The sequence below is a fragment of the Apis florea genome, unplaced genomic scaffold (genome assembly GCF_048593485.1).
Source record: "Apis florea isolate Af1SG1 unplaced genomic scaffold, ASM4859348v1 contig_3696_pilon, whole genome shotgun sequence".
In the NCBI taxonomy this organism is placed as follows: domain Eukaryota; kingdom Metazoa; phylum Arthropoda; class Insecta; order Hymenoptera; family Apidae; genus Apis; species Apis florea.
The window spans coordinates 1800310-1824358 of NW_028256809.1; the positions used below are offsets into that span (position 1 = coordinate 1800310).

The following is a 24049-nucleotide window of genomic DNA, read 5'->3' on the forward strand; positions in this document are numbered from 1 at the left end:
TTAAGGTCCGTGGAAGATAGGGCGAGATACAAAAGATTGCACGTAGGGAAGGATTTAACCTTCTCCCGTGAGGATCACTGCGCTGCTATTCGCTTCGTCTTCTACTTCTTCTACTTTTACATCCTTCTACTTGCCTTGGAATTGCAACAGGGAACAGGATTTGACTACAATTTGCGTGGATTTGTGAAATAAAAACGAAGCATAAATTGTGTGCGTGATATCGTAGAAGTGAGAAACTTGAAGAAGAGTGGATTACAATTTGTGAAATGAGGAATAAATTAATCGTGACATTGTGATCGATGCAGAATTTTCTGTGACTAATTAATTTTATCTTTCTGATCGAATGAATCGAGTATTTTTATTCATTTAAAATTCTAATCTTTTTGAAGTCTTAAAATTAATATTAAAGTTTTTTGGATTCGAATCTTTCAAATTCGTAAAGATTTTCAAATTTTCTTAGATTTTTAAAATAAAATAAAATAAAATTAGTTGAAATGAATCAATAAAGATTGATCGATTAATTTTTTGAGATTATTTTTTATTAATTATAAAGTCAGTAGTTGCGTAATTTAATATTTAACTTTTTTAAAAAACTAAATAATTATTCTCGATGAATTTGAAAAGTTTGATTTCTGTATATACTTCAATTAATAATATATTTATCATATTTCAACTCAAATATAAATGAAAATTTTATTATGCAAAATTCTCGATGTAATTAGTATCAGAGTTCAGAAATTTTAGAAATACTCGTGAGAAAATTCAACAACAAACAATAAAATTTATACTTTTCAAATTTCGGAGAAATTATACGAGAATAATTCTCTGGAAACGATGTAATTCAGAATAAAACGTTCATGATTTTCTATCATGTTACAAGAAACAAAAACATAAAAAATTTTATTATTTCATATATTTCATTACATTTTATTAAAATATATATTTGTTTCTCTCTTACTTTCTTTAAAAAAAAAAGAACTTTTTATTAAACTAAATTTAATCAACTCAAATATATTTTATCTTTCTCAAGAAAAGAAAAAAAAAATAGAAATAAAAATCGAATAGAGAAAGTCAATAATTTGTATTGTTTAATTAATTATATTTAATAATAATTTAACAATAATAAAATTGTAAATAAAAAATTTAGATATGTTTAGAACTTTTTACTTCTCATAAAAAAATTGATAAATCACATTCCAATATTTATTTATTAATTATAACATATTGAAACACTTTTTTCCAATAGTAGTATATAAACATATTTCGACCAAAAAAAAAATTAAAATTTATATCACTTTTTTCAAAATAACCTTCCCCCAAATTGAACGCCTTTCAAAATCTTAAATAATTCCATAAGTGATTCGTTAAATCGTTCGAGATTTCACAAAGATTGAAATCACAAACCGAACAAATAAAATTCTTCTCTGTTACTCGAAAAGTAACGATTAATCGAGAAATTTTTCCAAATCGAAAGTTTCGAGGTGAAGTGAAGTTGCGCCGAGTCGAGGAGCTTTAACATCATCGTTTATTTTTCCACTCAAAGGGTATTAATTTTCACGCTCGCGCGTGAAAACGAGTGGAATTAGTATTAATTAGTTCTCTTTATAAATCGTTCTTCATCCCCTGTGTTCCGCTAATTAATCCACGAGAGAAGTTTCCAGATGTGTTCGCGATGCAAAGATCACGGCCTAATTGATCGGATTGTTCAATTAAGGCACGGCCACCGAGCAAACAAGAACTGGGCGGCCCTTCAAACGTTTATGCAAATTCGGCAGGATCTGTGAAAAAATAGCAAAGTCGCCCATTAACCAGCCGACCCAGACCATTCAATCTTCTCTTGTGTTTTTTTTTTTTTTTTGCTCGATTCACATTCTCGAGGATTAATTGAAATCGCTGGCATAGTTGGATTGAAAGGTGGAAAGGAGAATGTGAAGGGTTCGTTGAAAGATCGTAAGTGAATTTTTATACGATTTATGAATATTCAAGAATTGATAGAATTGGATAATCACGTTTTTCAAATTTTGAGACTTTCGAATTTTTAAATTAAATTTTGAAAATTTTCATTTTTCCAGTTTTAAAGTTTGGAAATTGTCAACTTTTCAAATTTTCAATTTTATTAAAATTCAAATTTCCACAATTTTTATCAACCTGTTAAAATTTTATCGTTTCTCAAAATTCTCAGATAATCGAATCGTCGAATCTGTGGCAAATTTTTCTCAGATCCCTCAAATTCTTTATAAATTCTATCATTTATGAAATCTTGCAAAGCAAATTTATACTTTCACTTTCCACAGATCGTTGATTAACTGTTTCAATCTTTGCAATCGACAAAAAACACTCTTTTAGCCTCGAGAGAGTTAACGTATTAAGCGTGCATTGCTGAACAACAAATGGGTAACAACGAAAAAACTTCTGCAAAATTCTATCTCCTGTATATCGAATGTAAACAAAAGCGATTGTTCTGTCGTAAAATCCTATGTCCCGATTCTCTATCCGATTTTTATTCGTTCGATTTTTCCTGTACGCAAAAACACACGAAAAACTTGTAGCAAGAGAATGGCAGTTCTATTATTGACCGGTTTTGAGTTACAACATGTAACACAAAATGTAACGTGAAAATATATTTTGCATCGTTCGGTGAAAATTTTACAAATTTGATTTATTGCAAATTTCGAAGCTGTCCTCATTATTTTATACCACACGAATGTAGAACAATGTTTACTCTTTTGTATCTTGAAAAAGGGTATATTTTTCTTCATTTTTAATTAATCGATAAATAATTCGTTAATAAATAATTTCTCAATGTCTATTGCACCAATTACAAATCCATCATGATCGAAAGTGCAATAAAAAGTTTTAAATTGTTCTTCAAATTTTAATATTCGATACTATCTATTTCATTATGTATAATAAAACTCTTCCAACTTCTTAATGAAACACAATTTTACACTTTCTCTCATTATCCAAATTTCTGCCAATCCAATTTTGCCTTTATTCAGAAAAGAAATCAAAGATTCTCTAAGATCCATCCAAGATATTTATGATAACTACCATATTTCGAGACGAAATACGAAACAAGAAACAGCAAATAATAAAACAAATATCTCATATTTGTTTTACCCCCTCGTTTGAAAATGTTGACAAGTTTCACAGTTTTAGCGTTAATTTTTCCAAAGTTTCTAAAAATGGTTTCTGCACTTTCAAAGTCTTCACATCGGCCAATCCCCCACCGATTCATTGAAACGGAGTTCGAAGGAGTGGAAAGTGCGGAAAAGCATGAAAGAAGGAGGAAAGAAGGGCAAACGAAAGGAAAAAAAAAAGAAAAAAAAAGAAAGAGGAAAAAGAAAAAAGAAAATGGTGAAAGAAAGAGCATGAAAAGAACATTCTTAGCCAACGTTCTGCTGATCGGTATAGCTTGCAAGCAGAGTACCGAGATTTTCGAAGGAACAGAGAGTAATGGTCTGTAATACCGTTCCCCTGTCTATACATTATCGACTACGAAATTGAAATCATCCATTTCTCTTTTGTGCGGAAAGGAAATTGCTTCCAACGTTGGCAACGAAACGCAGAGGGTAATTTATGCACTGCGAAATTTCGTTTCATTTTCTTGGGGAGAGAAGCATAATTTAAGAACAACCGTAAAATACACTTAACGTGTTGTTAATTAGCGTAATTAATTTTTAATAATCATCTCGCTCGATCTCTCGTTCAGTTTTAATTAAAATTGACACACCGATGAACCGATTAAAATTACGAAAAACTGTGGTGTACATTAAACAATTATATTATTTGTAACAAAAGAATCGTATAATCATCAACATAGAGAAAATGAAATTTCTATTCGTATGTAATTTTTATACTCTTGAATCATGCTTTTATACCGTGTGGCAAAATAAAATAAATTAAAGATATTTTTCTTCTCGAGAATTTTTTAAAAATCCAATCAACTGCGAAGAAAAATTTTTTCGCGATTGAACCCACTATAAACTGAAAGAATAAAATTTCTCGTTTGCCCCGATGATCTATAAAAAATATCGAAGTACGATTTTCTTTTCGTCGAATTATTGAACTTGGAGCATAATCGAGGACAATGAAAGTTTAAGTCCAGTTCTAATAACAACGATTAACAATTATTCAAATAATTATTCTAATTTATTCTATTTCTCTGTTTTAAAAAGAAATATCTATCTTGTTGCTAATATTTTTCTTGTCGATTACATCACACCTAAGTTTTATTAAAATCAGTTCACATTCACGAATAGACCTCGTTAATTTTTAAAAAAGTTGGCATTTTTCGTAAACTCAAACAACAATAGCTGCTCGTTTAATTTCAAAGGAATTTCATTTTATATTTTCCATTCCTGTATAATAAGAATCACAAATGATTTCGTATTTCAATTCTAATTCATTGAAGAATTATACGATAAAAATTTCAATATCGTCAAGAATTCTTCTCGATTTAATAAAAATTCTAAGAACACTTTCAAAATAAAGATACAACCATTGATATTTTCGAAAAAATTTCTTAAAAGTTTACGAAATAAAATAAAATAAGTATACGCATTTCAAACAAAATTTTGAAAAAAAAAGAAAAGAGATCAGATCAGAGATTGTTTCTTCATTTTTGATCGCGAATCATTCGTGGACACGTGGCGTCGAAGACATCGAAGACACCTTCGTAAAATCTCGTTTCGATCCGAGGGATGGACTTCTTTTACGAAGGAATAAATGAAGAAGAAGAGGAAAAACATCATTTTTACGGGTCCATATATCTTTCTTCGTCGAAAAAAGATGCCATGAATTCGGCATCCATAAAGGAAACCGATGAGGAAAGCGTAATGGCGCCCGGCACCCTCGCTCTATTTCGCTCGTAAAACACGAGTGAAACACGGTTTGCTTGCGGATCGCGGTAAAACGCCTTGGTCGAAACGTCTTTAAAGAAGCCTACAGGGTGGCTCGAAACGTGCCACGGCTGGTAAAAGTCCATTGTGATCCGTGAAACGAGTGGCAATGTCCGAAAGATGCAATTTAACAATCCTCGTGAAGCGTTCCACGAGGTATTTCCCCTCTTTACGACGCCTTTAAGGGGAATTCTAATGCCGACTCTCGAGCTTTATGGAGCCACGATTATCCTCGATTATCCTGGTATGTAGTCGAAATCTTAAACGATAATAATTTGGAAATTTGAAAATTTTCACGATGGAGAGATGGTCGAGATGATTAATTTTGAATACAGAATGTTTTGTACATCTTGGAAGACATTAGAGATGTAATTGAAAAATTTAACATTTTGCAAATTTTGGCAAACGAAGGACGTTGGAGACTCGATGAAAATTTAGAAATTTTCAGGGTAGATTAGAATGAATGGATTAATTGTGAATTTTGTAATGGAGAAAAGAAATTTTCATAATGGTGTAAACCTTAAGATGGAGATGATGAAAATTTTTTCTAATAGAGAGAAAGAAATTTAATTTAGCTTCGTAGTTTTGTGAATCTTAGGATACAGACTGTTAGAGACTTAATGAAAACGGAACATTTGGAAATTTTCGGGGTGGGGATAGTCAATTTGAATGAATTAATTTTCAAGACAGAGTTTTGAAACGAAGGGAAGTGAATTTCAGAGTAGAGTTTTGTAAATCTTGAAAGAGATATTGGAAAGGAAGTGATGAAGAGAAAAGGGGAGAGATGTTTTAGAATGAATTTTAAAAACAATTAAATTAAGAAATATATTTTAAAAATTGTAATCAAATTGTGAAATAATCGCAACACTTTGGACATTTATATATTTATATATTTATATATTTCACAGCATTATCTACAATGACAATATATATAATAAATTATATAGTTTCACTTGATAATATTTTCAATAATTTTTCAAAAAGATTATTGATCCACATAGTAAGTAAATGAAATTTTAAATATCATATTAAAATATAACTATTTACATTCAACAATTACTTCACGTTTGTTTTAAAAAATATAACTTTTAATCTATATTTGAGAAAAAAATTCCTTTCAATCTTTCGACTTTATCTTTCGAAAATAATTTCAAGAGTTTCGCTTCGAAGCCTCAACGATCCGAAAAATCAAGTTGAACGTTTGTAAAAAATTTTAATAGATCCAAGATCCTAAAAAGTTTACCAACAAACTAACCTGCACAATTCTTAGATCACTTTCAAACAACTTTCCTCGCCCCTTCAAACAATTTTCATCCGCCGTTTGCACGTTCACTTTCGCGAGACTCCGTGTTTTCACGGATACTCGGAGTACAACCTCATTACGTTTCTCGGTCGATCGAGCTTTTGGAAAGAGAAGTCCTAAACAGATTGTCCAATTCAGCGAAAAATTAGAGGCCGGCCACGTCGTTGCGTCGGGCAATGTTGCTCCCGTTTCGAAGCCATTAACTTTTTCCTCGTAGCCACGGATTCTGTGTACGTGTGAGGGGAGAGGTGTGACACACTTGCAGCAGCGCCACTCCACCGTCTGTTATTTCGTAATCCAACGTGAAAGTCGGCCTCTAAACCGAACCGAAAAGTGGTGAGAAAACTGTGCATCGAGTGTCGTCCCCCTTTCGTCGATGAAATTTTAATCCAATTAGAGCTCATCGTCGTTTTCCGCTCTCGTTCCTCCTCTCGAGCCATCCGCCACCCTCTTTTGATCCCCCTCAACCTTTCCCCCCTCTAGCTGTGCATGTACAGGGTGTCTCTTGCTGAGTTTCACGTATTTTTCTCTCCGGTATTATTATACAAATTCACCTTTGTCAGACGAGAGAAGTTGAAGATGTTGGAAGAAGAATATGGAAATATGAGGAAATATTAAAATCCGTGCTTGGAAATAATTATTGTTGATCTAAGAGAATTTCTAATAAGCAGATCTATCGATGAAAAATACATTACAATAATTCGAGAAAACAATGTTGGAATCATGAGAAAATCAAGATCGTATGGGACACCCTGTACATCTTTCCTTCAACATGGCCACCTCTTTTAAAAGGTAAAATCAATAAGCGTGGATTTGACGAGCACTTAAGATGTCCAAAGATAATGGCGCAACCGCCGCATGAATAATAGCGATTTTCTTTTTTAAATCTAGCCGAATTTGCGAGGCAAAAATGGAGAGACTAATCGATAGGCCAAGTATATCCTCGAAGGATTTCTCTCTCTTTCTCGTACTCTTCTTGAGAGATCCGATTTGAAAGTAACGAGTATCGTGAATATATTTGCACTTTATCGAGAAGTCGGGGAATAAAAATGGTTTTGTATTATAAAACATGTTATGAAAATTGTATAAATATCAAATGTTAAATTTGGTAACAAGTTATAAGGACATGAGAAATATTATTTATATATTTTTTAAAAAATCTTTAGGATATGAAGATTCGTTTCATCGAAATTTTTGAGTAAGAAAGATTTAACAAATATAAGCATGAACATTTTATCGGTTGTAAAAACTGAGGGGAAAAAAATTTCGCAAATATCACTTTTTTTCATTTCTAAGCATTTTTAAGTAATAAACTTAAAAATGATGAAATTACGATGCATATTTTATTTCAAACTTTTCGACAACTAAAGAAAAATGTTTTTTTCGAGTATAAATATGAGATATTTAAAAATTAAATATCGAGTATCTAATTTTATTTGAAATGACACAATAATTGTAAAACTGGTCGATGGCAATTTGTAAAAATCACATGAAACGAACGGCCATCACACATCCTCGATACATCATTAAACGCCAATTAAGAAATGAAACATCTTTGCGTTCGATCAAAAATACGCGAAACCGGCCATCTCTATTGTCCACTTTCTGTCGATATTCCGGAACAAAGTGGCCGAAAAGTCTCGAATGGTTGGCTGGCGGACGGAAAGGTTCACAGTAAATAATTCAGCCATGAGACAATGCAGCGTATCGATCGAACCGCAATCACGAAACTCTTCGTTATGACGTGTATGACGATGGATTTGTTTCGTTCGAAATGTAATCTTCGATCTGATCGAACGAGGAAGAAAAATCATCGCGAAGAATTGAAGGAAAAGTCAAGGAAATAAATATTAGGTCGATAATATCGATACTATTATGTATATTTTCTTAAATGAAAATAATATTTTTCTTTTCTCTTCGTTATAGTGTTTTTAATATGACTTATTTATTATAGATTTTGAAGAGTTCAAAGAATATTATTTGTCCAACATGTGAATATCTTTTAAATTGAAATACTTTTTAACATTTATAAAAATGATTAATAATATTAATAAATACATTTAGTAAAATGATTTTATAGAACGCATACGTGAATTAATATATTTCTTGGATGGACCATAAATTAAATAGATCGAATGTAATATTAATAATTTTAATCTCTTGTATGAAATAATATTATATAATTTTCGTTTTGACGAATTATACAAAAATGATATAAAATATCAATTATCTTTCAATTACCAGCGATTTAATATTTTTCATAATTAAGTATTTTTATTTTATTTCTTATAAATTGAAAAATTGCATATTATACACGTATTTAATAAAAAATAAAATCAATATTTAAATTTGTACTAATAACTTTTAATTAATATCTTTTATATTTTTTTCAAATAAAACAAAAATACAACGAAACCTCTATATTAATCATTAATCCATCCCTGAAAAACAGAAGAATATCGAATTGTATAACGAATATAAATAAAATCAATTTTTCCAATAAAAATTAACGAAAACAAAAAATAAATAAATAACAAAAGAAAAAGAATAATCGCGTTCTCGCGAATAAATAAACTTTTACGCAGAAATTTAACCTTTATTGAAAAATCGCGATGGCAGAAAGTGAATCACGCGGTAAAAAAAACTTGGTGACGAATATTGGATTTTTAGACGAATATATCGAAACATTTTCTTGTCGAAAAAAATGCGATGAATATTGGATTCAACGAATATAGAAATGGACGAAGTTTCACTGAATGATTCGAAATTCATGGTACAAATGAGGTCAGGAAGATTCTACGGCTCGAAATAAAACGAAAAGGCTTCGTTTTCGAATAAATCAAGTTTCGAAGTTTTTCAAACACAAGTGAAATTAGCAAATTCCCTACAAGATATCGAAGAATGAATTGCTAAAAGATAAAAGATTATTATAAATGTAAAAAAAAAAAAAAAAAACATGGAATATATTTTTCACGAAAAATAGAATAAGAATAATTCCAAACCTCGCTTCTATTCACAAATTACAGATATCGCCCCTGTATATAATATAAACCACGTGGTAAACTTTCGAAATTATGCGTATCAATATAACGTATGGGCCCCGAGAGATCTACTACCCTTTCTTCATCTTAACGAGAACAATGTCTCGAGACCCAATTGCTTTATTCCATAAACCACATTGTACTTATAAATATCAAGCAAAGCAGAAAATGGGCAATTTCTGAAACACCAGATTGGACAACAAGAAATCTCAATGTTTCATCCCCCTATACTATTCCATCCCTGCACACATTTATCCGTCTTCCGCGAATCCTTTGAGACGCAACGAAGAGAGAAGTCAAAGGAGCCTATGAAAAGATCGCTCGTCTTATCCACCCCCCTCCTCCTCCTCCTCCCTCATTTTTTCGTTTTAATACTTCAACGACCATTCTCCACGAGAAGAATGTTTCCAACGTCTATGGAATCCGTGAATAGCAGCGCTCGCGACGCTTTTTAACCGTGGTGGAGGATCGAGGAAAGTGAGTCAGAAACTGGAGGGAATGGATGCAGGTATGCCACGAGTCCCGGCACACGAGTCGACCCTGCATTATCGATTTACTTTACCACCCCATCGCGACAAAATGCTCTTCGCCTGCGTTTACCTACGTGCAGGAATTTGGAAATACGATGGATTTGATTTGACGACGAAAAACTAAAGCTAAATCTTGCTCTCAGGCGGTCAGACACTCTGTTTGTGAATGGAACGAAGAAGGGAAAATTTGGGATGAATTTGAACGAGTCTATTTCAGAAATTTCTTTCTGAAACTTATGATTTTGGAGATAACGAGTTTCCCATTACGTTTCTTAAAAACGTGAATAAAAATTGCACAAACTCTCCCTCCAACTTCTTACCAACCTAACCTAACCTCACCTAACCTAACCTAAGTATCGATAATTTCGAAGATATATTCAAACAACTCGACCAGACTTTAGACTTGAGATTCCATCGCTACTTCATCGCAATCCGTCTCACAAACGTGGAAAACGTTTAGGGCGCGCAGTGCTTCGGTTGCACGAGTAATTACATGCGTCAGCTGGTCTCTGCAGTGGTGCATGCAACAAAGCATGCATTTTTTTCTTTTCACCAAGAAATCCCAGGCTCGTTCCCTCCGAGATTATCGTCAGACACGTTCATTGTCTCGCCCCAATCCACGTTTATTCGGGGTCACCGTCGCAATTCCGCCCTCTCGCTTATGGGGGGAGGGTTTATCCGAGGCGAAACTGTATTTTTCCCTCGTCGAGAATAATTAATTAACGTTACCTCGCTTTCCGTCTCCCTTATGACCTCCACAATTTGCCCCGCTTTGTTCTGCAACGCGGAAGGATGGACGAAGATGGAGAGGTTCCCTCTTGGTTAGTCGGGGAGAATAATGTGTCTAGGCTGATGAAATAGAGTATGTTTTTTTTGAAAATATCGATGTACCTTTCGTCGGTATTCGTCGCTCGAGGGATTCGAGTATTTTCTTGCGAGTTCAACTTTCTTTTGCAGATCTGCAGGGGAGAAATATTATTGTTTATCTACCGCGATAATCTAATGTCATGCTTGTGTTTATTCTTGTATGTTATTCGTGTCTTTTCTTGCGTGCCTTGGAAAGCTTAGCTTTTGCGGATTGAGGAGGAATATATTATTGTTTATCTACGACGTTTTGAAATTTTTTGTCTTATTGAATTTGAGATATCGAATTAATTTTACGGGGGGTGTGTTCTATGCATTGGTTAAATATGATGAATGTTTATAAGGTTTGTTAACACGAAAATCATTGTATGATATGGTATTTATATATATATATATAATTTGGTTATTTTTTTATTTTCCGAATTCTTTCCTTATCAATTTTAAAATTGTATTATAGATATATCTCAGTAAAAAAAAAATAAATTTACGTTTTGGATGAGTATTATTAAATATCTATGAATTTCAAATATTTATACAATTTCGACGAAAACGATAAATAATAATCAAATAATATTGAATTTCTATTTCATGAACAAAATTTAAAATTATAACATTGTGATTATTTCAATATAATTCACTTCAATCTAAAACTAAATAATCTTAATATTCGAATATAATTCGAACATGCTCGTTGACAATTTGTCACGATATTAATAAGAAATTTTATAGTATCTTAAAAAAAAAAATGAAGAGCATAGAATAATGAAATTGTCAATTTTCACGTAAATATGGAAATAAATAAACGAGGAATTATATAATATCATTGACAACTTGTCCTTTTTTTTTTTTTCATCGTCTATACATTTCTTCCCAACATGAAACGCGAAGTTTACTCATCATCCACGAAGAACGTTCCCACAGGTGGCTTTAGAAATCGCGTATCAAGCATGTTTGCTCGTGAAATGCTCGTATGGTCTGTCATGAACATGCACAAACATGTCTTAATTTCCATGCGCAGAGATTTCTCTTCCTTCCTTCCCTCCATCAATGTTTTCTACATTTCAATGAGAAATTCTTCGAATAGAAGCCGTATTTCGTGATAAATGAACGAATGCCAAAGATTCGTTATGGTTTTTGATAGAACTATGCATATTAATGTATTGTATTGCAATTTGTATTAATACTTCAATTTCAATGCACTATCAAAATTTCAAACATGGGTGAAAAAGATCGAAAAGTGAAAAATGTTTTCAATAGTCATAAAATGATTTTTTTTTAAATAAACTTTCAATACTGTATATTATTTTCATATATAACGAATATATCGTTGGTTTTAGAATTGAAAAAAATTTTCAAATATTTATTTAGAATTTATCAATTGATTTATCAATTTATTGATTTTATACAAATTATCTAGTTCTCTTCGAAATATTTTAATATTTTTGAAAATATATAATATATTTTCCAAATTTAAGCACGTAAAAAAAAAAAATTATACAAATCAAAATAATGCTCAAATATTTTCTTAATCTTTAAATTTATAATAAATTCATTCTTTTTTTAAAACAAGTGATTGATAATAATTTACAATAGAACAAAATTTAACGAATATATTAGTCTATTATTTTAAAAAAAAAATGATTCTGAAAAAAATAAAATTTCATATATATCAATCAATTACATCTTTAATTAACAAATATCTCTTTTTCTGAATTTAAATTCCTCTATTTTTAAATGTTTCATACGTTTACAAAATTTCGAAAATTCATGTGAAAAAATTCCCAAATTCGCAAAAAAAATCCCACAATTCACTCGATGTAAAGTTAGCTCGTAACTACGAGGTCGAATTTCGTACAGGCAGATGCGAAAAAATATTAATCCACTATATCAAGATAATCTCTCCTCAATAAAAATTTGTCCTCGCATCGTGCGTTTTTCTTTGCAAACGATATCTCTGCACGCACTAATGCGTTGCAATACCATTCTACATCCTCATCAAACCAACCAAGAAATCTAACTTTTCAATTACATTAACGAATCAACGAATACCGAGACAAATAAGTGATAAAAATTAATGAGTATGAATAAAAATAAATAAATCGTAAATGAATGAACTGTAAACTGTTGGACATTAACAGTGTATCTTTTTTTCGTTTTTATTACAAGCATAAAAATGCGCTTTCAGTTGAAATATACTTTTTCCAATTATTCGAGTTACTATTTATTATATTATATTATATTTAATTTATATTTTAAAATTTATTTCCTAAATGAATATTTAACAACAATAAAATTTTGTTGTTTATTTTTTTTTATATAAATTTTAGGATATAAATTACACTGTTATCTATTTACAATAGTAATTTAAAATGTTAAATAGAATATTTTAATTACAGGCTGTATCGTTTTTCACTTTTCTTTCAACATATCTGTATCTTCATTATAATATTTGATAATAAAATGAGTATGGAAGTTATAATTATATATAATAGTAATAGTATGGAAATTATAATTGTTAATAAAAAAGTATTTACCTATCACGTCTTTATAAAATTGATAGACTAGTAATCAATATTGTTTTCTATAAAATATATATTTATATATATCTAGATAAATTAGAATTAAATATATTATCATATACTGGTCAATTTTATAGGTATTTATATCATTAATTTATATCATTAATTAACACATTTAATAACTTAAGTAACAGTATCTTACCAATTTAGAGTTTTGTTCTATCTGATAAAATCAGATCAATTTACGTACTATATATTATATTTTATATACCAATTTATATACTATAAAAAATAAATAATTAATAAATTAAACAATTTGAAGAAATATAACCATTAAATATTCTCTTCATTATTACATGAATTTTCCAAATTAACATAACACAAATATATATTATCAAGAAGAATAAAAGGATTGCAGATTCTTCCAAGCATAATTTAACTGCGCAAAATTGAAAATCTTCACGAATTAAAATTGTAAGCAAAAACCAACTATCGAAACTGTCGAACTGTAAAACAAAAACAATATTTATTTATTACCCTTCTCACACTAACGTTCGTCCAATCCTCCTCCATTATTCGATTCATTGCTACCAACGTTCCAAATTGCTAACAAGCGCGAAATTTTATTTCCATCCAGCCCCGCTTCATGCTATGATTTATTTGCAAACCAGTCCCCTCGAGTTTCCCCAGAAATTTATCTGAAATTCGATTTCGAACGAGCGCGTCGCTTCGAACGAGCCGAGTCCACAATTTGCATCCCCTCTCGAAAACAAGACTTTCCATGGGGGGTGAAACACCGACCGATATCCCCTGCCGTTCCACCTTCGATTCACTATAACCAAAGGGGTGAACTCGTGCAGCCCCATGAATATTTCATACGTGTCTCTCGATCGTATCGAGAACTCTTTCAACCTCCCCCCAACTCAGTCTCGCTTTGTAAAAGGATGAAAAACCGTTGTATAATTTCGAGGCTCGTTCCCTTACATCTTCCTTATAGAAGGAATATATTTTTTCCATCCTTCTTTCCTTTTCTCCCTCTTTCAGCTTGGTAATCACCCCCCCAGCCTTCCGTGAATACTCACTGTCCTTTTTCACGATGGAAATTAACGGGGGTATAATGTAAATCCTCTTTCAACTCTCTCCCCCCTTCTCGTGTATCTTTCATGCGTCGTAATGCGGATCCCGTCTCTCCGCTGTGTAATTAGCGTGGTAAATATGTATAAAACGTGGCCGCGGCTTTCAGCGATAACAATCTTCCGCAGCGGCCACGACGACGACGACGCCCGCAAATTTTTCTTGAATAATTCCGTTTTTTAAAACGGAGCGGACGCGGGTGGAGAAGAGGAGGTGCAACGAATTTCCCTGGCTGGAAAATCGAGACGAGTTTCGTTGTGACGAACGGCCAAGGGGAAAATGTAATTCCCCCCGCGGTTTCGTGACCGTGGTGATCCTTTTTACTTTGCTCACACTTTGCATTACTTATTTACACTGCTCCTCGATCTCGTCCCCCCTCGCGCTGAATTTTTCAACAACGGCGGTGGTGTGCGTCTAGCGTTTAAAGGTTATTCGGATAATTTTGAAAGACTTGTGGGTGATAAGAAGGTTTGTATAACGAGAAAAAGAAGTATACGAGTATCGTATTAGAAGATGTAGAAGAAACAAGATTTTTCTTTTGTCGTCTCACGATTTCGAATGAATGAAAATCTTATAAAGTGTAGAATTGGTAGAAAAAATTTTTTCAATCGTTTGAAAATTATTATTTTTGGTTTGGTTCGATAGATTTTTATTGAATAATTTAACTTTTATTTTCAGGGAATATAATATTTCTTATTCAATTTTGGATAAAGGAACTAGATTTAAAATAAATCATTCTGGAAGTATTTTTATATTTATATTGAGGATATAATCATTCTGTATATTAATTTTGAAATATCTTAAAATAAATTTGTAATATAAAATTTGTAAGAAAAAAATTCTATGATAATAAAGGAATGAATTAAAAAAATATGTTTGGAAACTTTCAAAATTTTAACTTTACAGATCTTCTGAAAAATTAGAAATAAACTTTTTTATCAAAATGTTAAAAATAATTTCTTCTTTAATCCAAGATATTTCATATATATCCGATTCTAATATATCTTTTTTAATCGATTAATTTTAATGAATAATTGCATATAATTTTTTTCAAACTTCCTAAATTTTATCATTGAGCCATTTTTTTTACATGAGCCAACGAAAATTTCGATTCAGAATTCTGCTTTCAGATCTTAACAACCACCTAGAGTTTCAAGTATGGATAAAATCTTGGAATCGATAACGAGAAAGTTTCGAGAATTCTACAGCGAGGATTATATGAAAGTATCGCGTACCAACTGTAAAGTCGAAGTGTTTGCGAGGATGGCACGAAGACATTTCCGGTGGCTTTATTCAAATCAGAAGAATAAATAACGAAGTGGCGACCCCGCCAATAGCAAAGCTTGACAATATCGATCTGTCTGTTAAAACTTGCCTCGTTAAACGATCATCAAGACGAAGAAAGAAATCAACTAAATATGCTGTAATTGTGATGCAGCAGGAAAACTTAAAAACATATATCCGGTTGCGTATTTTGAGTCGTTTATAAGCTTTTGGGGAAAAATTTTAAAACAGATTTCACTTTGAAGAATGTATTTTTCAAATTTCTTGGAATTGGATCGAAAATCGAAATTTAAGATTTTTATGAGATCTATGATAAATAAGGCATATTTTATTTATAATTAGTGAATCTCATAATGAAATGAATTTTGTTCGTTTTAAAAAGAAATCTTTCTTTTTTGTACGAGTATGAATTTAATGTACAAATAAAAAATAAAGAAGAAGAACATAAGAACGATAAATAAATTTTATATATAATTTTATATATTATTGTATAATTATTATACAAAATATATGTTGGAAATATTTTTGAAATAATATGAAATAATATTTTTTAAATCTTCATCTACAATTTAAAATAGTAGTCTGAAAAATTTTATATTAATTTTCAAAAAAATAAATCAAAATAAAACTATCTGCAACTCATCCTACAATACTTTATGTATCCATGTACAATCTGAATATACATCTTACAAAATTAATATTTATTTATGATAATTATCAATTTTCAATGTACGCAACGTAAAACTAAAATTCATCAAATAGATAAATGTCTTTAAAATGTATACTCGCTTTTGACTCTTCAAAAACTGAACATCAATAACAATTAATACTCGAGACATTCCATGGAATAATCCGTTATAATGCAAAGTAATACCTTATTCAAGCCATCAAGAATATGGTTGGAACAATGACAAATAACTCGACAATTGGCACGATATCGCGGAAACTTAGAAATTTCCCTCTAAAAAGGGAATTCTCGAGTAGACACGAAATCCTCTCCTCCGCCTCTTTGGCGCATTAAAAAACAATGAAACCCTTCAAGTTGCCAGTGACGAGAACTACAAATACTCGCTCGTCGAAGTTAACAACAGCCACTTTGAAAGGAGGCAGCTGCATCTATACGCCTAATTCCCAGGCCAGTCGTTCACACCGCACTCGGTTTTCCATTCCGCGTTCATTCGTGAAAACGCAATTCCCACCCTCGACGACCTTTCTTGCCCATAGGTACGTTTAATTTCGAAATCAGTTTCGCTTTGTACAGTTGAAATAACTTAACACCAGTTTGCCGCCAAGAGAATATCTCAATCTCTTGGGATATGAATAAACCAGTAGTGATGGGTTTGAGTGTATCGCGGGTAAGTAGATTCGAATATACTGGTTGAATTATACGATATTTGTATCGATTAATAATAATCATTTTCAAAGTTTTTGCGATAACGAATTTATTTTTGTATACTTCATTTTTCATTTTTGTATTATAAGTATGACGATATTTTTCGTATTAATCGAAATTTGATTGTAGGCAACGTGTTAAAATAATCTCAAGTAACAATGAAAATAAATAGAAAGTTGCTTTCAAAATATCTATTAAATGTATTTTTAATAAATATTACATCCTTGATATAAATGTTTTACAAAAAAGACACAATAATAAATATATCACGAAAAACTTGATCACTATGCAATATATTTATTAATAGAAGGAAATCTATAGAGTATATAGAGTTTTAAGTAATTGATTGTTTAAAAACAAAATATATATATATTTTTTTACTTAATAATGAGAAATAAAAGTACCTTATTTCTTAATTTTGAACTTTTCACTGAACACGTTTCTTAAACTTTTTGACAAATTTTAAAAATCGCGTATCAAAAATTTGAAAAATTCTTTAAGAATTAAACACAATAAGATTGTCTTAAGATTTTCAATTGGGAAAAAATAAATTAATAATTAAAATTTGTTCAACAATTGACTGAGAAAGCAATATCATATCAAACATCAATAAAATGATTATTATTTGAAAATATATTTAAAAGAAATCATGCTCGTTGAAATAAATGATTATACAAAATAATATTATATTCCATGATAAATATCATGGATTTTATATAAAGTAAAAAAGCCTGAAATATCTCAACTTGAGTATTTTACTTCAGTTTACGGATGTGGAACTCAATTTAAATGGCTTTATACATATTGAACTTGATCTCATCGTTATCCTCCCTTCCCTATCTCTCTCTCTCTATCGTGAATGAAAAAGAAAACTGGCTTAGATAACTGATATAAAGGAGAAAGAAAAGTAAAGCTTGACAAACTAACGCGCTTAAAATTGTAAAACATATTATATATATATTTTGATACAAGGGAACATATATGCACATATATTCATAAAAGATATAAGCTATCTCAAAAAGTAAACCTTTTGAGATAAGTTAAGGGTAGAGGATGCTTTTGATATTCGCGAATTATATAGCGGATATAGTGGAGAATTTAACATGGACGCAATTTGCTGGGTAATTTTTAGACCCTTGGGACTGGCGGTGTGTTTAATAGTCTTCTTATGTCAGCCCAAGGGTTAATTGCTGGGAAATTAAACTAATGTGTCGTAGCAATTGCACTGCGGCTTGTACAATCTTCGTAATAGTCGATTGGAAAAAGGTATATTTAAAAGTATAGCTGAATTCTTATTTGAATTTGAAATAATCAAAGTTAAAACATTATTTTAAACAATCGTTTCTCTAAATATTATTTCAATTAATAACTTCCAATTACTTTATCTTAAACATTTAAATATTTTCCCTAAATTCTTAAATATTTATCTATAACACAATTTCAAAAATAAATTTAATATTATTTCATTCAATAAAAATTAATTCACTAATTATCAGCGACATTAATATATATATATTTTTTTCTCACGAATCTAATATAAAACCAGTAAACTTCATTAAAATATAAACGATCAATTCCATCGTCCAATATATAATGCAGAAATATATTGCAAACTAAATTCTATTAAACTTCGAATTTACTTGTCATATTAAATAATGCGATTAACGACATCACAACACACAGACAGGAAATGCAAGAACACCGACGAGGATGAAGCGATACGTGGAAGTATCGTGACTCTATATGAACTGACATGATTTAACGGAATTCTCCAAACTAGCTACAGAACCACGACAAAGAGAGATAAAAGACAGCAGAGAGAAAGAGATGGATAGATAAACAGAGGACAAAGGAATATCAATAGTTAAGAGAAAGAGAGAGAAAGCGCACATTCGTGAGAAAGGGACAGAGAAAATTTAAAGGTCAAGAGAGAGAGAGAGAGAGGAGAGGGAATATGTGCAAGCAGAAGAGTAAATCAAACGCACGTGACTCATGGCGGCGTTAACCGTTTCACGGCCGGAAATGGGATCAACACCTGCATGTATTACCATCCTCGACGATGCGCATTGCCGTCAGATGTGCTGGATCGCAGATGCAACGCTTGCTATTTTGTACGACAGTTGTCCAATATTGTATAAGCATCCGGGACTTGCCCACTGAATGGATTTGTCAAGGCTTTAAAAGAGAGGAAATATCGAGTGGCAAGATCGAGATTAACAAATTTTCGGTATACAATGATATTTTTGATTTCGATTGATTAAAAAGTGGACGAGTGATATGATGTTGATGTGATTTTGCATTGGCAATGCTTTGAGATTTGCATTTTTCTCTGAATATGTAATAAGAAAAGTCAGATTTATTTAGAATATACGAGAATATAAATAGAGAAAGTTAAATTTCGAATGTTTATGTATGAAAGTAGAAAGTTTTATACATTAAATAATTTACTTTTCCGATTTTATTACTTTTAATAAAAAAATATTTAGATTTAAAGTCACATGTATATAAGTAGTTATTTAAATTATAAAGTAAATAAATAAAACCGAAAAATATGAAAATAACAAGAACAAAAGATAATATTTTAAAGAGATATAATATATTTTTGAAATTCTATATTTAAATTCTGTATCATATGCTAATTAAATTATAAATAAATATTTTCCTGTTTATATAATACATTCGCTATTAAAACTTTTTTTTAGAAATATTTATTCAGTGTTATAGTAATTATGCAACATGTTATTGCGAATAAATTACGGATATTTATAAAATTTATATTTTTATAAGATTCAAATATAATTAAACTTGAACGAACATTTCATTTAATATCAAACTTAATTTTGTTCTGAATATTATTAATAAATCTCTAAATTTAACCAAAGATTTCTAACGATATTTATTAACAATTATTCTAATTCTGAACATTGATAAAAAAAATAAATAAATAAGCACAAACATAACACACTGTAATACAATATATTGCATTTTCTCATTATATGCAAATGTATTCAGAGTATACTTATTATTATAATAATATAGAAATTTAAATTTATTATCCTAAAATTTCTTCAATGTAGATTCATATGTTAAATATGCTAAAAATTGTTGATTTTGCATATCACATTCTGTTTCGTACTTAAAATAGAATTAAACTCGTTGCAGTTGTGTATTGTCGCGTTCATTGACGCAATGTCATCAGTGTAAAATCGCATTGCTTATCTGCATCGAGCTTTAGTACGTATAGACGATGCCAATTGGCATTATTATTCGTTTCGAGTTTCGTTTGTTAATATCCGCCCTACACATAGGACTGTGTTCAGACTCACAGATATTGTTTGCAGACATGTATCCATAGATAAAGTTCCTGGATGTCTGCAGTTTGCAGACTGTTGGCTAAATTCTGTGAAATGGCCACTATAGTATGCACTGCACGATATAATTGTTCGTATATGTATAATTATTCGTATATATAACCGCAAACATTATTTTAAGTCTGATCACGATCATCTTTAGTAAAAAAGAATCCATGTTATGAATATTATAATATAATTAGAAAAAGATTCACATGATACAACAGATTCAATTTATTGTGCAATTTATTTTTTTTAATTTACTATATAGCAAATTTAATTTTGTAATAATTATTGAAAAATTATTCTCTATACATGTAATGGAAATTTTCTTTTAATAGCAACCTCTTGACACATATGTGTTAATATTGTTATTATTGTTATGGCTGTTAGGCTTAATGTGTACAATTGTATAAATTAGAGAGCATTGAAAGCATTGAAATCGCACTAGTGTTAGATAAAAAATAATTATTCTATTAACTATTTTGAAAAACTATTTTAATAAATTTGAAAAGATTTCAAATAAAAAAATTCTATGATATATATATATATATATATATATATATATATATATATGGTATATAATAATATGGTATATTATAATAAAATTATAATATAATTAGAATTAAAAATTGCTATCAATTTTTCTTATTATATAAATTTCTTATTATACAATCTTACATAATCATTAGAAAATTTCATCTTTCATAAAAAAAATTGATGTATGAAAGAAATTGATTTTTGAGAATTAAAATTGTTTCTTTGTCTAGATGATTTACATGAAACGCAATATTTTCAATAGTATGACGTGTTAAAATTATACAATGATATCATTTTTATTACTCACATTTTGTTGCTCGAACAGGTAGAAACTAGAAATACACCTTCGAATCGTCGAAGAGAATTTGTTTCATCGAACACTCGTCAGAACTTCACTTCCACTTTGAATCTTGTAACTAATTACAAGATCTTGGAATCTATGTTATAAATTTTTATGTAATTTTATTTTTTTTATAACAAACTCTGTAGCATTTCAATGCTACATATTTTCATAATCAATAATCAATATATAATAAATTAAACTTGTAATATTCGCATATATTGTTCCTTGGTATATTTTAATTTTGATTGAGAAAAAATATATATTTCAATATTTCTATAAATATATGTTATTATATTCTATGAGAAAATATCGAAGATAAATCTTTAGTCAGGTTATTAATATATATTTTAAATGCTTATTCTGAATGAATGTATATATTTCATTTTTTGGAATAATAATGTAAAACTTTTCTTCTACAAATAGAATTTTTATTTCATTGTATTATAATCTTCAATAATTATTACAAATTATTTAATTTCAAATATCATTTTTAATCAAAAAAAAAATTGATCGATGAGCATACTAGGTGATTCAATAATACAGATTTAAAATTTGACTTACGATTATCTCATAAGGATCATAAAAGTTATCTTGCGATAAATTTCTTTTATCTTATCTTTTGATATAACAGAACGATTTTTTTGCAACAAATAAAGTAACTCTATTTGTTCTATAATATTCTTAAATATGTAATTATATATCATTTTTAATTTATTATTAATTGATTTCAAATATATTACTTATTTATTATTAAAAACTATATATATTTATATATTCAGACAAAAGAATATATTAATCATTTCAAAATTACTATGAAAAATAAAAGATGTTTTTTTATTATATATTATTTTTTTTTATAAAATACTTATTTAACTTTTTATAAAATATCCTTTGTCGCCATTTTTTTATCAAATATAATAAATTTAATTTCATGCATTAAAATTGAATATACAGAATAATATTGAAATATATAAAATAATTTATACGTATAAATTATAATAAATTAAAAATTTAAGAATAATGTATGTAAATATTACAATTATGTCTGAACATTCAGTAGATATTTAATAATTAAATACAAATTCGCATTAAAAAGGATGATTTATATGTTTACCTGCACTATTTTGACACAAGATGTAGCCTCTTTCGCTTGAAACACTCGTCGTATTTTATTTTCTTCTCTGATGTACTATTATTAGTAGAAACGATACACATCAAAAAAATAACGTAACTTTGAACTTCATCGGAAAAACTTTGTTACACAGATCACTAATTATCCATAATATTTACTGAAATAATTGGAAAAATTTACTATACGATCAACAAGCTGTGTCACTGACCATGGTTTGCGACTAACTGCGCGGATAAGATGCGCAGTAGACGAATACACGTGTTCTTCACGACATAATGCTTCGTATTAACGACAACTGTGAATCGATCTTAAGACATAACCTTTTCCAACAATAATTTTTATCGTTAAAATAAGATCTTTGCTCTTTCTAATCTAGATTATGTTTGTCTTTTAAATCATTTAAATTCACTTTCCTATAAAATTTAAAATGTTGTTTCAAAATTTTACTTTAAGAATAAAATTATTATTCATTATTCTATAAATATTTGTCAATAAATATAAATATAATTAAAAATTAGTTATTTATATTTATTTATTCTTTCTTGATACATATATTATTATTTTGCTTTATATACTATTTTACATTTCAATTATGATTAAACGAAAATAATAGAAGAAAAATTGAAAAAAAATTTGTTCAAAGTTTGAATAAAATAATGAACGATGAAAATAGATTTTAGAATTCTAATTTTGTTCAAAATATACTGTATAATTTTACTATAGTATAGCGGCATTGACGATAGAATAGAAAAAAAACAAATATCGAGGGCATTGACAATCGTGACGATCACCGGTGTAACAAGAATAGCTTGTTCAGAATTCCATGATCGGAACGAAGAAAAGAAATGAATACCGATCAGAGAAGGAGGGAGACCCTACCTTACGCAATCTCGCAGGTGAAAGTAAACATAGTGCCCGTAAAAAATGATCATTTTCTATGATAGTTTTCTTTACTATATATAATATTTTCAGTTTTCACTTTTATTAATAAAAAATATTATAATTAATATAAAAATATATTCAAATAAAAAATATATTAATTTAAACATTTATATTTTATTTAAATTTAATTATCATTACAGAAAATTTATTTCAAAAATCAAAAAAAAAAAACAGCATATTTAAAAAAATAGAATACTTTCCATTTTTTTTACTATCAATATAAGAAAAAAGAATTCCGAATAAAAAGATACAATATTAAAAGATTATGAAAAATCGTTAAAAAAGGATGATAAGTAAAAATATAAAATGAAGCTTTAAAAAGTAAAAATGTTGAATAATTTTAAATTCATTATGTAATTATGTGAAGAAGGATGATGCGAAATTGTTAAACGTATCGACGTCGAATTTCATAGGCGGTGCACGCAACCTAATTTAATAGTGCCTAGACTGATCGAAACTGCGGACAATTAATTAGCAATGTGTCGGACATTTCGGGAGGAAATCCGACAGGTGGACGCGACGATCTGCTAAGTTACTGATTAGACCTTCTGAACGCGACAGGTGGTTGAAATTTGTCCTTATTTTACCATAAAATAGAAATCCATACATTCTTTCAATCTTATCATTTATGCTTTATAAAGTATTTTATAAATTATGTACACTCATGAATATAGATTGCATATTTTCTTATAAGTGCAGTAAAGAAATAATTAAATAAATTTTGAAATTTAATTATTTGATTAAATTATTCTACTAGAAGAAATTATTCATAA

At 29.4% G+C, this 24049-nt stretch overlaps 1 protein-coding gene and 1 long non-coding RNA gene across 2 annotated transcripts in view; both read right to left on the minus strand.

Annotated features, from left to right (window-relative positions):
• rho-5 (rhomboid-5) overlaps positions 1–24049 on the minus strand; it is a 307960-nt gene that overhangs the window by 148381 nt on the left and 135530 nt on the right. The gene's annotated exons all lie outside the window — the stretch shown is intronic.
• On the minus strand, positions 1735–22562 carry LOC147656531 (uncharacterized). Its single transcript, XR_015294256.1, has 3 exons — positions 22317–22562; positions 21167–21296; positions 1735–1778 (listed from the first exon to the last, which is right to left on the minus strand). It is a non-coding gene; the product is annotated as an uncharacterized LOC147656531 (long non-coding RNA).